General features: G+C 41.6%; 1 long non-coding RNA gene across 1 annotated transcript; it reads right to left on the bottom strand.

The window, feature by feature from the left end:
- Positions 1 to 1361: 1361 nt before the first annotated feature.
- On the bottom strand, positions 1362 to 4989 carry LOC119729824. The gene is made up of 3 exons (XR_005271282.1): positions 3294 to 4989; positions 2735 to 2861; positions 1362 to 1810 (listed from the first exon to the last, which is right to left on the bottom strand). It is a non-coding gene; the product is annotated as an uncharacterized LOC119729824 (long non-coding RNA).
- Between the last annotated feature and the right edge of the window lie 12203 nt (positions 4990 to 17192).

Genomic DNA, 17192 nt, shown 5'->3' with positions numbered 1-17192 from the left:
CACAGTCTTACTTATAATGCGCTCACTTCTTCACAAACACAGTGCAGTGAGCACACGCAATAAGGTTGGCGATAATGTACAGCCGCAGCACAATTTTGCACGTGCGTATTGAAGTTAAATGTCCCTTTTGGAGAAGTGCGCACACCTGATAAGTGAGACCATGACACTGGCATACTTGGTGCGAACATGAATCAGCCAATGCTTGATAATATCACATTTTCATAGCAATCAGACAAAGTATGCACCGGCATTAATATGCTTCCCCCCCCCCCTACACCACCCCCTCCCCCAAATTACCAAATATTTATCCACAATTGTATTTTATGTAATTCAATACATTTATGATCACAATCACTTATGTATTGTGCTATGTACAAGGAGAGAGCCCATTTTAACGCCGTACTTTGCACCATTTTTATCATAATAATAGCATAATCATTGCAAACAGTTTTGCATGTACATGTCACAACCACTCTTGCGGGTACTCTCTTTGCCAATAACACCAAAACTTTGAATATCTTGGATAAAAATTAGCATTGAATTGTTTTTCTACCATGTAGAAATGGCATTAAACAGTCCTCGTTGCCCTTTATCTTACTGTTTAAATAAAAAAATGGTTGGGAAAATGTTTTGACCAACTTTTTCAAGGAACAAGAACAATTGTTTTGCCCTTAAAAACAACTGCTTTCTCGATCTACTCTTGACCGTGCACAAAAAAGGCTTGCTACTAGTATAGAATAACCTCAAGCAAAAACTCTTCCAGAGGACTGGAATAGCTAGTTGACTATATGAGCTAATTGCAAGTCCTCCAAATAATACGAATGTTCAACAAACCACCGTGACAGGTTTATTATGAGTGTTTCAGAGACTGTCTCTTTGTTCATATGGTGGTTCCTCAAGGTTCAAGAGAATGCTAAATGTGTAGGTTGTAGCAGCATAAGACAACTTGCAATCCAATACTGGCTGAGACTGTAAAAGCACAATAACTCCACATATCTGGAGGTGTGACAGCAGGATGTTGTTGACAGAGTGGGAGCTAGTAGGTGCTGAGAATGTACAAGCACACTATAACTCCAAGTGCCGGTAGCTGGACAGGATGTTGCTGACAGAGTGGGAGCTGGTAGGTGCTGAGAAAGTATAAGCAAATAGTAACTCCGAGTACCAATAGCTGGACATGTGACAGCAGGATGTTGCCGACAGAGTGAGAGCTAGTAGGTGCTGAGAATGTACAAGCACACAGTAACTTCAAGTACCAGTAGCTGGACATGTGACAGCAGGATGTTGCTGACAGAGTGGGAGCTAGTAGGTGCTGAGAATGTACAAGCACACTATAACTCCAAGTGCCGGTAGCTGGACAGGATGTTGCTGACAGAGTGAGAGCTAGTAGGTGCTGAGAATGTACAAGCACACAGTAACTTCAAGTACCAGTAGCTGGACATGTGACAGCAGGATGTTGCTGACAGAGTGGGAGCTAGTAGGTGCTGAGAATGTACAAGCACACTATAACTCCAAGTGCCGGTAGCTGGACAGGATGTTGCTGACAGAGTGAGAGCTAGTAGGTGCTGAGAATGTACAAGCACACAGTAACTTCAAGTACCAGTAGCTGGACATGTGACAGCAGGATGTTGCTGACAGAGTGAGAGCTAGTAGGTGCTGAGAATGTACAAGCACACAGTAACTTCAAGTACCGGTAGCTGGACATGTGACAGCAGGATGTTGCTGACAGAGTGGGAGCTGGTAGGTGCTGAGACTGTAGTGACAGCAGGATGTTGCCGACTTCGGAAGCTGATAGGTTTTCATATGTCTTTCCCTGAATAAAACAAAACATGAAATGCTTGATCATAAACAGCACTCTACACAAATTATGCATGGTAAATTTTTGGCACAACAAATATTTGCAAACTGCTCAGCAACTATTGGACACGATCACTTCAAGTTGCATTTTACTGAAAGTGTAAATATTATTTCTAGAAATGTATTCAGGTCCTTTTTATGTCAGACTCCACATGCCAAGTGCAATCGTTGTCCAAAGTACAAACATTATAACCTTTTTAAAAATCAGGAAAATACAACATTTGCATACATCACAAAACAAAACTACCAAATTATTATGTAATACCTTACTGGACTGTTGGTAAATGACAGTCTAAAGCATCCTATAAAATCATGTTACCTTGTGTGCCATCATTTTTAAGATAAGTGGTATTTCTGTACAATTTCCAACACTAATTGATCGACCAGCCTTTGGAAAATCTGACTCTTTTCACATACTGTCCCAAATTTACCGTATTTAGTCAGTCCACATTTTCTTTGCAATCAATGATACAACCCATGAATGGCTACAAGCTAGCCTGACTGTCACCATTCAATTTCAGTGGGGTCAGGGAACCAGCTTACAAGGTCATGATTGTTTTTCTTGGTTTTTCCAGCATCTACGAACACAAAACTTAAAAAAAGTCAGTACAACAAAATTACAGAAAAAGCAAACGTTGTATATTCCCTTTAATGACTACATGTACTTGTGTTTTAACACCAAGAATTGCTATTTTCATTTGGCAGGATATTTTTTACTTGTGGAAGCTTTTTCACACTGAAGTATAAATTTATACATTTTTTTGCGTAAAAGCTTTTATAACCGTTATTCTTATTCAGGCAGTTTTTAACTTTTACATCCGCAATCATGCAACATTTAATGTGACAATCACAACAGATTGTCAGTTAAATATCTACTCACCTGAACAATACTGTGCATGTATTAGCATGTAGAAAGTGGATGCTGTCACAGTGTGCCTTTGCTAACAGGAAGAACATACGTAGAGATGTGGCAACTGAAGCAACACAGCCATCTTTACAGAGATGATCTACACAGAATTAATTGATTTATTGATTACTTCTTCATCAAATCCTATGCCATAATTGGCAAGTATTTCGAAGTTGTACATATATACATTTTCAGTAATCAGAGAAATGATCACAAATTTCTAGCTTGAAAATTGCTATTGCAAAGAAATTTTGCCTAGACATGCTAGATGCATAATGCAATTGCACAGTTGTTTTTAATGATACTTATCTTTGGAATGCACACAAATATTTACTACAATGCACGTTCCTGTCTGACATATTAGTCTGGTTGCATGAAATTTATTTCACAAAAGTGCGAGATGAAATTCTCACCGGGAAGATGATCCAAACCAAACACAATTCAGTTCATTTTATTTTTTTAAGAACAAAAATTTTAAAAAATAATAATAATAATTATGCCAAAATCCAGAACATCAGACAATCTGTCTCACCTGCACAATGTTGAATACTGGCATGCTAAGTGATGCTGTCAGAGTGCTCATTGGAAACTGGAAGGAAATATGCTGATTTGTGGTTCATGGCTTCTACAAACAATCAGATAAGAGAATGACATGCATGAGGATCCATCACAAGGGTGTTCCACAAACAAAAATAAAGTGTGTCCCCCAAAACTCCCTCTGGAAAGATACATAACATGTCTCATAATATATCAAATATCTCACATTCAATGTTATACCAGCTGTTGATGATCACAAGCATACATGTGTATTGTTCTTTCTTGTGTGAAATTTTAGTTCGATTCAGTTCAATGGTTTTGTTTACAACTGACAAAACGATGCTCCTTACATTACAAATATACAATCTAAGTAAAATATTCAACAGTTACACTCCCCTGAACCATGCTTGAAGGCTGGATGACGGCACTGTAACGTGGCCAAGCACAGAAACCTGTACAAACGAATCAGAAGTTCAGTCTATTGCAAGTCACATCCATCATATCATCTTTGTTGGTGATGACTGTACACAAGCACTGAGTCAGCTGGAGGTCTGCATGAAAGGGACTTAGGTAGTATGGTAGCTAATACAGCCTATGCTAAACAGTGCTGAAACATCACAGTTTCTCTAACATCTGCTGCTTCTCCAATTATGTGCCAATGCTTGAGGCTGCCTTTGAAGTAGGGGGCCTGGTTGACAAGGCCAATCTCCAGCTAACACAATCATCAGCAGCTTGCCTTCCACACTAGTAGTGGTTGATGCAGCAAGTGATGAGAGATTTTTTAAGATGTCTGCATATCTCTTCCACAGTGCTCCTCTGTCAAGATCATAAGTACATAGTTCTGTGTACTGAACAATCTTTAGTAGGTTATGATCCTGAAACGTGGAGACACATCTTTCTCAATTCAACATGCAACATACTAAAGACCTCTACTGCCCCGGATGAAATCAGTCCAGTTTGTGTCCACATTAGTGTAGAAGCAACAGTAATGGAAACACACTAAAGGAGCAGCAGGTATCAAAGGCTGACAACCCAGTATGTATCCGCACCATATAGACAAGACGCAAGACTAGCTTTGGACAGTACATGCTCATGTATTGCTATATTTCTTTATGTTCTTGGTTAAGACAAGTTTGTAAACACTGCCACAAGCAGAGTTTCCTTTGATCAGTTTACTGTCCACATCTCTGTCAAGCATTACCGCTACAAAAGAGCCAAACTGTTCATCTGCATACCAACTCCATTCTGTCAACTGAGATACGCAGGGGTGGCTCTTTTCAAGGCGCATGTGTGAAGAAGTGCAGCACTTCTGTCTTTTTTCAGGCAGAAGTCCATGTGAGGCAGACTTTACTTGGGTCGTTTGCATCTCAATATCCAGTTGAGTTTTTACTAGCTGTTCTACAATGCAATCGATTGCCGAATCTGGAATATTGCAACTGGCACTAATTAAAGAGGGTGTCAAAATACTCCCACGTAAGAACGTACACATGTACAGCTCTCAACTTTTTTTGTCAGCAAACACTGTCTTCCCATCTGTGGGGGACAGAAACCGTAAAATGGTTGGAAAAACTAGAAGCGTCCAAAGCTGCTGGATCCACGTGCCAAATAGGTCACATAGGGAATTACACCTTGACCCCTACTTCGTACGTTGCTTTGATGACCTCTTCCCTCTGGTATGACCTGGGTGGCATCACAGGTCGTGACCTGACCCTGACATGAGATGTTGTCCCCTCCGGGCGAGAATGATCCGGCAAGATGGTTGTTGTCCTAGGATTTTTTAAAGGTTTGAAGAATGGTGGTGTTGATGACCCATAGCATCTCTGAAGTTCAGTCAGCTCGGTTGCTCCATCCACATAAGTTCCAGTTATCTTGTTTGTTGGCTCTCTACGATAAATATTAATGTTAAAGGGAATATACAACATTTGCAAACATCCAAAAATAAAACTACCATGTTTTTGCGAAATACCTTAATAGGTTGTTGGTAAATGACAGTCTAAAGCATCCTGTAAAATTATGGCACCTGGTATACTGTCATTTTCAAAAAGTGGTATTTTTGTATCAATTTCCAACGCTGATCGGCCGATCAGCGTTGGAAACAACTGGCTTTTTTTCAAATACTGGCCCAATTGACCATTGCACTTGTTTGCAATCGATTACAAACCTATGAACGGGTACGAGCCAGCTAGACTGGTTCCCTGACCTTACAATTCCCCAATGTATGTAAACTGCTCTGTTTCTTCTTATATGGAGTCGGGAACCAGACTACAGGAAAATGATCGTTTTTCTTGGTTTTTATAGCATTTTCGAACCCAAAACCTCCAAAAAGTCAGTGTAACTATATTTGCTTTATATTTCCAACCCCCCAATTCCATCCATTTCTGAAAATTACAGCGAAAGCAAATGATGTATATTCCCTTTAACGTCATCCAGCGGCATTCCAAAATGTACCTGTCTGACAAACCATCTTTCCTCATCTTTCCTCCTTTAGGTATTATTTTGGGTATGCTGATGTAAGAAACATCTTTCAGATTACACTAAGTTATAATCCATCAGGTACCATTATTTCACAGTTCTTTTTGTGACATTTTTCACTTGCCATCAATGAACTCACTGCATCTTCTGCTTTATGTACATCTCTTCAGTATAATCGTCAGATATGAACTTTACCTACAAAAACAAATGCATCATACTTGCATGAGTATTTAAAATTACCTTGGATATTGCACACGATTTCTGTTTGAAAGACAACCTTGACAAAAACAAATTACCCTAATCATTAAAACTGTAGTAAGTTCAACACAAGTACCTTCATTTCTCTATTTGATCAGTATCGCCGATGACATCAAATTCAAGTTCATGTATTACAATTTGTCATTACCTCAAATTACATCTAAAAATTTAAGACATGTAGATAATTCTTGATCCTACAGTTTGCGTAAATTGTCACTCTTGCATTTTGCAAGATTTAGCCAGTGATTAACTTTATTATGCACAATGTTGAATTGTCTACAAATGGCTATGTTGCATTTTGGAAAGCAAGTCTTTGACTTCAACACCTATACATACAAACACAGGGGCCCCACTACACAATCAAACTCCAAGAAAAAGCATGAAATTAAACATGCACAACTCAACTCACAAAACCCCAACAGCGGACCCTCAGAGAACATCCCGTCCTGGCCGTCGTCAATACCTGCAAGTACACTCGGACAAGAGACAGGGAAGAAAGAAAAAAGACTGCAAAAGAAAAAAAGAGAGGGTTAGTCTGTGCACTAATGAACTTGATTTCAACGTCAAATCAAAGAGTTTCCCTCCAAAACGCCAATACGCCATTCTTCGACACTTTTTGGCAAGAATTTTCCTCGAGAGTCAGCTTTTCTGCTGTGATTTACTCTCTGGAGTCTTAAGACTCTAGACATTTGGCACCAGTATTCCAAATGGCTATGTTGCATTTTGGAAAGCAAGTCTTTGACTTCAACACCTATACATACAAACACAGGGGCCCCACTACACAATAAAACTCCAAGAAAATAACAGCGTTGCTGTTGAACCCCTCAGCCAGAGTCAAGTTATCATCCGGGAACCATTAACCTTTAACTCAACATGGTGACCTTGACCTTTGACCCCAGAACCAGTTCAAACATGCCTGTACCGATGGGAAACCCCCTACCGAATTAGACACAAAAATTTCATTTCTAACTGAAGTTATCATTTGGAACCATTTACATTTAACTCACCAAGGTGACCTTGACCTTTGACCTTTTGACCCCCAAACCAATCCCAACTTGCCTACTCCCAAGGGCAACCCACTACCAAAGTTAGACACCAAAATCTCATTTCTAACTCGTTATCATCCGGAAACCATTTACATTTAACTCACCACGGTGACCTTGACCTTTGACCTTTTGACCCCCAAACCAATCCCAACTTGCCTACTCCCAAGGGCAACCCCCTACCAAAGTTAGACATCAAAATCTCATTTTTAACTCAAGTTATCATCCGGAAACCATTTACATTTAAGGCGGGCGGGCTAAATACCCCCTGTTCATTTTCCGTGGGACGGTATTGTTATTAAGGAAGTGTGGGACCCTTCAAGCCAAAGCGGGAGACGGTCCACGCATGAACGCACACGGTACAGCCGTGCATGGTGACGGTTTGCAGTGGGGCTTGTATGTTTAGGGCAGACAAAAGATCAGAGGATTAGCAATGTACCAGGTCTTTGCGGTCGGTGAGTAGAAGCCGCCACTGATGGGTATGAAACCTTAGGATTCATTGTTATAAAAATCATGGTTATTTGTAGCGGAAGCAGGGAGTGCCAACCGTGGGACGGTTTGTAGAAACAGGTCACCCGCTTTCTTTTCAAGCGGGAGCCGATAAAAAAGGGGCTCAATTGAAAGCGGCTCCCGGTAAGTGAACAGGGGGTATTTAGCCTGTCCGCCTAACTCACCACGGTGACCTTGACCTTTGACCTTTTGACCCCCAAACCAATCCAACTTGCCTACTCCAAGGGCAACCCCCTACCAAAGTTAGACATCAAAATCTCATTTCTAACTCAAGTTATCATCCGGAAACCATTTACATTTAACTCACCACGGTGACTTTGACCTTTGACCTTTTGACCCAAAAACCAATCCCACTTGCCTACTCCCAAGGCAACCCCCTACCAAAGTTAAGACATCAAAATCTTATTTCTAACTCAAGTTATCATCCGGAAACCATTTACCTTTAACTCACCACAGTGACCTTGACCTTTGACCTTTGACCTCAAAACCAATCCCACTTGCCTACTCCCAAGGGTTACCCTCTACCAAAGTTAGACACCAAAATCTCATTTCTAACTCAAGTTATCATCCGGAAACCATTTACCTTTAACTCACCATGGTGACCTTGACCTTTGACCTTTTGACCTCAAAACCAATCCAACTTGCCTACTCCCAAGGGCAACCCTCTACCAAAGTTACAACCCCAAACGACATTTCTAACTCAAGTTATCATCCAGAAACCAAGCTACCCGGACGGTCGGACGAACGGACGTCCTTCCAGCCAGAACGGAATTGGGGGGATAGCATTGTGTTCCCATTATCCCTTTTTCTAAAGATTCCCTTCTGGGTGAGTTTTTTCTAATGTGAAAAAGTGGGGTGATGTGTCCTGAAAGGAACATCACCCCACAAGGGTGGTATGGTCAGAACTGACGGACGGACGCCCTAGGCGATGACAATGACCCTCGAGCCTCTCGGCTGAGGGTAAAAAAGCATGAAATTAAACATGCACAACTCAACTCACAAAACCCCAACAGCGGACCCTCAGAGAACATCCCGTCCCGGCCGTCGTCAATACCTGCAAGTAAACTCGGACAAGAGACAGGGAAGAAAGAAAAAAGACTGCAAAAGAAAAAAAAGAGGGTTAGTCTGTGCACTTATGAACTTGATTTCAACATCAAATCAAAGAGTTTCCCTCCAAAACGCCATAACGCCATTCTTCGTCACTTTTTGGCAAGAATTTTCCTCGAGAGTCAGCTTTTCTGCTGTGATTTACTCTCTGGAGTCTTATCTCTAGACATTTGGCACCAGTATTCCAAATGGCTATGTTGCATTTTGGAAAGCAAGTCTTTGACTTCAACACCTAACATACAAACACAGGGGCCCCACTACACAATAAAACTCCAAGAAAAAGCATGAAATTAAACATGCACAACTCAACTCACAAAACCCCAACAGCGGACCCTCAGAGAACATCCCGTCCCGGCCGTCGTCAATACCTGCAAGTACACTCGGACAAGAGACAGGGAAGAAAAAAAAAAAAACTGCAAAAGAAAAAGAGAGGTTAGTCTGTGCACTAATGAACTTGATTTCAACATCAAATCAAAGAGTTTCCCTCCAAAACGCCATAACGCCATTCTTCGTCACTTTTTGGCAAGAATTTTCCTCGAGAGTCAGCTTTTCTGCTGTGATTTACTCTCTGGAGTCTTAAGACTCTAGACATTTGGCACCAGTATTCCAAATGGCTATGTTGCATTTTGGAAAGCAAGTCTTTGACTTCAACACCTATACATACAAACACAGGGGCCCCACTACACAATAAAACTCCAAGAAAAAGCATGAAATTAAACATGCACAACTCAACTCACAAAACCCCAACAGCGGACCCTCAGAGAACATCCCGTCCCGGCCGTCGTCAATACCTGCAAGTACACTCGGACAAGAGACAGGGAAGAAAGAAAAAAGACTGCAAAGAAAAAAAGAGAGGGTTAGTCTGTGCACTAATGAACTTGATTTCAACATCAAATCAAAGAGTTTCCCTCCAAAACGCCATAACGCCATTCTTCGTCACTTTTTGGCAAGAATTTTCCTCGAGAGTCAGCTTTTCTGCTGTGATTTACTCTCTGGAGTCTTAAGACTCTAGACATTTGGCACCAGTATTCCAAATGGCTATGTTGCATTTTGGAAAGCAAGTCTTTGACTTCAACACCTATACATACAAACACAGGGCCCCACTACACAATCAAACTCCAAGAAAAAGCATGAAATTAAACATGCACAACTCAACTCACAAAACCCCAACAGCGGACCCTCAGAGAACATCCCGTCCCGGCCGTCGTCAATACCTGCAAGTACACTCGGACAAGAGACAGGGAAGAAAGAAAAAAAGACTGCAAAAGAAAAAGAGAGGGTTTAGTCTGTGCACTAATGAACTTGATTTCAACATCAAATCAAAGAGTTTCCCTCCAAAACGCCATAACGCCATTCTTCGTCACTTTTGGCAAGAATTTTCCTCGAGAGTCAGCTTTTCTGCTGTGATTTACTCTCTGGAGTCTTAAGACTCTAGACATTTGGCACCAGTATTCCAAATGGCTATGTTGCATTTTGGAAAGCAAGTCTTTGACTTCACACCTATACATACAAACACAGGGGCCCACTACACAATCAAACTCCAAGAAAAAGCATGAAATTAAACATGCACAACTCAACTCACAAAACCCCAACAGCGGACCCTCAGAGAACATCCCGTCCCGGCCGTCGTCAATACCTGCAAGTACACTCGGACAAGAGACAGGGAAGAAAGAAAAAAGACTGCAAAAGAAAAAAGAGAGGGTTAGTCTGTGCACTAATGAACTTGATTTCAACATCAAATCAAAGAGTTTCCCTCCAAAACGCCATTCTTCGTCACTTTTTGGCAAGAATTTTCCTCGAGAGTCAGCTTTTCTGCTGTGATTTACTCTCTGGAGTCTTAAGACTCTAGACATTTGGCACCAGTATTCCAAATGGCTATGTTGCATTTTGGAAAGCAAGTCTTTGACTTCAACACCTATACATACAAACACAGGGGCCCCACTACACAATAAAACTCCAAGAAAAAGCATGAAATTAAACATGCACAACTCAACTCACAAAACCCCAACAGCGGACCCTCAGAGAACATCCCGTCCCGGCCGTCGTCAATACCTGCAAGTACACTCGGACAAGAGACAGGAAGAAGAAAAAAGACTGCAAAAGAAAAAAAGAGAGGGTTAGTCTGTGCACTAATGAACTTGATTTCAACATCAAATCAAAGAGTTTCCCTCCAAACGCCATAACGCCATTCTTCGTCACTTTTTGGCAAGAATTTTCCTCGAGAGTCAGCTTTTCTGCTGTGATTTACTCTCTGGAGTCTTAAGACTCTAGACATTGGCACCAGTATTCCAAATGGCTATGTTGCATTTTGGAAAGCAAGTCTTTGACTTCAACACCTAACATACACAACACGGGGCCCCCACTACACAATAAAACTCCAAGAAAAAGCATGAAATTAAACATGCACAACTCAACTCACAAAACCCCACAGCGGACCCTCAGAGAACATCCCGTCCCGGCCGTCGTCAATACCTGCAAGTACACTCGGACAAGAGACAGGGAAGAAAGAAAAAGACTGCAAAAGAAAAAAAGAGAGGGTTAGTCTGTGCACTAATGAACTTGATTTCAACATCAAATCAAAGAGTTTTCCCTCCAAAACGCCATTCTTCGTCACTTTTTGGGAAGAATTTTCCTCGAGAGTCAGCTTTTCTGCTGTGATTTACTCTCTGGAGTCTTAAGACTCTAGACATTTGGCACCAGTATTCCAAATGGCTATGTTGCATTTTGGAAAGCAAGTCTTTGACTTCACACCTATACATACAAACACAGGGGCCCCACTACACAATAAACTCCAAGAAAAAGCATGAAATTAAACATGCACAACTCAACTCACAAAACCCCAACAGCGGACCCTCAGAGAACATCCCGTCCCGGCCGTCGTCAATACCTGCAAGTACACTCGGACAAGAGACAGGGAAGAAAGAAAAAAGACTGCAAAAGAAAAAAAGAGAGGGTTAGTCTGTGCACTAATGAACTTGATTTCAACATCAAATCAAAGAGTTTCCCTCCAAAACGCCATAACGCCATTCTTCGACACTTTTTGGCAAGAATTTTCCTCGAGAGTCAGCTTTTCTGCTGTGATTTACTCTCTGGAGTCTTAAGACTCTAGACATTTGGCACCAGTATTCCAAATGGCTATGTTGCATTTTGGAAAGCAAGTCTTTGACTTCAACACCCTATACATACAAACACAGGGGCCCCACTACACAATCAAACTCCAAGAAAAAGCATGAAATTAAACATGCACAACTCAACTCACAAAACCCCAACAGCGGACCCTCAGAGAACATCCCGTCCCGGCCGTCGTCAATACCTGCAAGTACACTCGGACAAGAGACAGGGAAGAAAGAAAAAAGACTGCAAAAGAAAAAAAGAGAGGGTTAGTCTGTGCACTAATGAACTTGATTTCAACATCAAATCAAAGAGTTTCCCTCCAAAACGCCATAACGCCATTCTTCGTCACTTTTTGGCAAGAATTTTCCTCGAGAGTCAGCTTTTCTGCTGTGATTTACTCTCTGGAGTCTTAAGACTCTAGACATTGGCACCAGTTTTCCAAATGGCTATGTTGCATTTTGGAAAGCAAGTCTTTGACTTCAACACCTATACATACAAACACAGGGGCCCCACTACACAATCAAACTCCAAGAAAAAGCATGAAATTAAACATGCACAACTCAACTCACAACCCCAACAGCGGACCCTCAGAGAACATCCCGTCCCGGCCGTCGTCGTCAATACCTGCAAGTACACTCGGACAAGAGACAGGGAAGAAAGAAAAAAGACTGCAAAAAAAAAAGAGAGGGTTAGTCTGTGCACTAATGAACTTGATTTCAACATCAAATCAAAGAGTTTCCCTCCAAAACGCATAACGCCATTCTTCGTCACTTTTTAGAAGAATTTTCCTCGAGAGTCAGCTTTTCTGCTGTGATTTACTCTCTGGAGTCTTAAGACTCTAGACATTTGGCACCAGTATTCCAAATGGCTATGTTGCATTTTGGAAAGCAAGTCTTTGACTTCAACACCTATACATACAAACACAGGGGCCCCACTACACAATAAAACTCCAAGAAAAAGCATGAAATTAAACATGCACAACTCAACTCACAAAACCCCAACAGCGGACCCTCAGATAACATCCCGTCCCGGCCGTCGTCAATACCTGCAAGTACACTCGGACAAGAGACAGGGAAGAAAGAAAAAAGACTGCAAAAGAAAAAAAGAGAGGGTTAGTCTGTGCACTAATGAACTTGATTTCAACATCAAATCAAAGAGTTTCCCTCCAAAACGCCATCACGCCATTCTTCGTCACTTTTTGGCAAGAATTTTCCTCGAGAGTCAGCTTTTCTGCTGTGATTTACTCTCTGGAGTCTTAAGACTCTAGACATTTGGCACCAGTATTCCAATGGCTCTGTTGCATTTTGAAAAGCAAGTCTTTGACTTCAACCCTATACATACAAACACAGGGGCCCCACTACACAATCAAACTCCAAGAAAAAGCATGAATTAAACATGCACAACTCAACTCACAAAACCCCCAACAGCGGACCCTCAGAGAACATCCCGTCCCGGCCGTCGTCAATACCTGCAAGTACACTCGGACAAGAGACAGGGAAGAAAGAAAAAAGACTTCAAAAGAAAAAAAAAGAGAGGGTTAGTCTGTGCACTAATGAACTTGATTTCAACATCAAATCAAAGAGTTTCCCTCCAAAACGCCATAAACGCCATTCTTCGTCACTTTTTGGCAAGAATTTTCCTCGAGAGTCAGCTTTTCTGCTGTGATTTACTCTCTGGAGTCTTAAGACTCTAGACATTTGCACCAGTATTCCAAATGGCTATGTTGCATTTTGGAAAGCAAGTTTTTGACTTCAACACCTATACATACAAACACAGGGGCCCACTACACAATAAAACTCCAAGAAAAAGCATGAAATTAAACATGCACAACTCAACTCACAAAACCCCAACAGCGGACCCTCAGAGATCATCCCGTCCCGGCCGTCGTCAATACCTGCAAGTACACTCGGACAGGAGACAGGGAAGAAAGAAAAAAACTGCAAAAGAAAGAAAGAGAGGGTTAGTCTGTGCACTAATGAACTTGATTTCAACATCAAATCAAAGAGTTTCCCTCCAAAACGCCATAACGCCATTCTTCGTCACTTTTTGGGAAGAATTTTCCTCGAGAGTCAGCTTTTCTGCTGTGATTTACTCTCTGGAGTCTTAAGACTCTAGACTTTGGCACCAGTATTCAAATGGCTATGTTCCATTTTGGAAAGCAAGTCTTTGACTTCAACACCTATACATACAAACACAGGGGCCCCACTACACAATAAAACTCCAAGAAAAAGCATGAAATTAAACATGCACAACTCAACTCACAAAACCCCAACAGCGGACCCTCAGAGAACATCCAGTCCCGGCCGTCGTCAATACCTGCAAGTACACTCGGACAAGAGACAGGGAAGAAAGAAAAAAGACTGCAAAAGAAAAAAAGAGAGGGTTAGTCTGTGCACAAATGAACTTGATTTCAACATCAAATCAAAGAGTTTCCCTCCAAACGCCATAACGCCATTCTTCGTCACTTTTTGGCAAGATTTTCCTCGAGAGTCAAGCTTTTCTGCTGTGATTTACTCTCTGGAGTCTTAAGACTCTAGACATTTGGCACCAGTATTCCAAATGGCTATGTTGCATTTTGGAAAGCAAGTCTTTGACTTCAACACCTATACATACAAACACAGGGCCCCACTACACAATAAAACTCCAAGAAAAGCATGAAATTAAACATGCACAACTCAACTCACAAAACCCCAACAGCGGACCCTCAGAGAACATCCCGTCCCGGCCGTCGTCAATACCTGCAAGTACAATCGGACAAGAGACAGGGAAGAAAGAACAAAGACTACAAAAGAAAAAAAAGAGGGTTAGTCTGTGCACTAATGAACTTGATTTCAACATCAAATCAAAGAGTTTCCCTCCAAAACGCCATAACGCCATTCTTCGTCACTTTTTGGCAAGAATTTTTCCTCGAGAGTCAGCTTTTCTGCTGTGATTTACTCTCTGGAGTCTTAAGACTCTAGACATTTGGCACCAGTATTCCAAATGGCTATGTTGCATTTTGGAAAGCAAGTCTTTGACTTCAACACCTATACATACAAACACAGGGGCCCCACTACACAATAAAACTCCAAGAAAAGCATGAAATTAAACATGCACAACTCAACTCACAAAACCCCAACAGCGGACCCTCAGAGAACATCCCGTCCCGGCCGTCGTCAATACCTGCAAGTACACTCGGACAAGAGACAGGGAAGAAGAAAAAGACTGCAAAAGAACAAAAGAGAGGGTTAGTCTGTGCACTAATGAACTTGATTTCAACATCAAATCAAAGAGTTTCCCTCCAAAACGCCATAACGCCATTCTTCGTCACTTTTTGGCAAGAATTTTCCTCGAGAGTCAGCTTTTCTGCTGTGATTTACTCTCTGGAGTCTTAAGACTCTAGACATTTGGCACCAGTATTCCAAATGGCTATGTTGCATTTGGAAAGCAAGTCTTGACTTCAACACCTATACATAAAAACACAGGGGCCCCACTACACAATAAAACTCAAGAAAAAGCATGAAATAAACATGCACAACTCAACTCACAAAACCCAACAGCGGACCCTCAGATAACATCCGTCCCGGCCGTCGTCAATACCTGCAAGTACACTCGGACAAGAGACAGGGAAGAAAGAAAAAAGACTGCAAAAGAAAAAAGAGAGGGTTAGTCTGTGCACTAATGAACTTGATTTCAACATCAAATCAAAGAGTTTCCCTCCAAAACGCCATAACGCCATCTTCGTCACTTTTGGCAAGAATTTTCCTCGAGAGTCAGCTTTTCTGCTGTGATTTACTCTCTGGAGTCTTAAGACTCTAGACTTTGGCACCAGTATTCCAAATGGCTATGTTGCATTTTGCAAAGCAAGTCTTTGACTTCAACACCTATACATACAAACACAGGGGCCCCACTACACAATAAAACTCCAAGAAAAAGCATGAAATTAAACATGCACAACTCAACTCACAAAACCCCAACAGCGGACCCTCAGAGAACATCCCGTCCCGCCGTCGTCAATACCTGCAAGTACACTCGGACAGAGACAGGGAAGAAAGAAAAAAGACTTCAAAAGAACAAAGAGAGGGTTAGTCTGTGCACTAATGAACTTGATTTCAACATCAAATCAAAGAGTTTCCCTCCAAAACGCCATAACGCCATTCTTCGTCACTTTTTGGCAAGAATTTTCCTCGAGAGTCAGCTTTTCTGCTGTGATTTACTCTCTGGAGTCTGAAGACTCTAGACATTTGGCACCAGTATTCCAAATGGCTCTGTTGCATTTTGAAAAGCAAGTTTTTGACTTCAACACCTATACATACAAACACAGGAACTCACTACACAATAAAACTCCAAGAAAAAGCATGAAATTAAACATGCACGAACTCAACTCACAAACCCCAACAGCGGACCCTCAGAGATCATCCCGTCCGGCCGCCGTCAAACCTGCAAGTACACTCGGACAGGAGACAGGGAAGAAAGAAAAAAAACTGCAAAGAAAGAAAGAGAGGGTTAGTCTGTGCACTAATGAACTTGATTTCAACATCAAATCAAAAGAGTTTCCCTCCAAACGCCATAACGCCATTCTTCGTCACTTTTTGGCAAGAATTTTCCTCGAGAGTCAGCTTTTCTCTGCTGTGATTTACTCTCTGGAGTCTTAAGACTCTAGACATTTGGCACCAGTATCCAAATGCTATGTTGCATTTTGGAAAGCAAGTCTTTGACTTCAACACCTATACATAAAAAACACAGGGGCCCCACTACACAATAAAACTCCAAGAAAAAGCATGAATTAAACATGCACAACTCAACTCACAAAACCCCAACAGCGGACCCTCAGATAACATCCAGTCCCGGCCGTCGTCAATACCTGCAAGTACACTCGGACAAGAGACAGGAAGAAAGAAAAAAGACGCAAAAGAAAAAAGAGAGGGTTAGTCTGTGCAGAAATGAACTTGATTTCAACATCAAATCAAAGAGTTTCCCTCCAAACGCCATAACGCCATTCTTCGTCACTTTTTGCAAGAATTTTCCTCGAGAGTCAGCTTTTCTGCTGTGATTTACTCTCTGGAGTCTGAAGACTCTAGACATTTGGCACCAGTATTCCAAATGGCTATGTTGAATTTTGGAAAAGCAAGTTTTTGACTTCAACCCTATACATACAAACACAGGAAACTCACTACACAATAAAACTCCAAGAAAAAGCATGAAATTAAACATGCACGACTCAACTCACAAAACCCCAACAGCGACCCTCAGAGATCATCCCGTCCCGGCCGCCGTCATACCTGCAAGTACACTCGGACAGGAGACAGGGAAGAAGAAAAAAACTGCAAAAGAAAGAAAGAGAGGGTTAGTCTGTGCACTAATGAACTTGATTCAACATCAAATCAAAGAGTTTCCCTCCAAAACCATAA

The sequence above is a fragment of the Patiria miniata genome, unplaced genomic scaffold, assembly GCF_015706575.1.
Source record: "Patiria miniata isolate m_02_andy unplaced genomic scaffold, ASM1570657v1 HiC_scaffold_1, whole genome shotgun sequence".
Classification (NCBI taxonomy): Eukaryota; Metazoa; Echinodermata; class Asteroidea; order Valvatida; family Asterinidae; genus Patiria; species Patiria miniata.
Note: the sequence above shows the minus strand (reverse complement) of the source record. Positions and strands in the feature narration are given on the sequence as shown.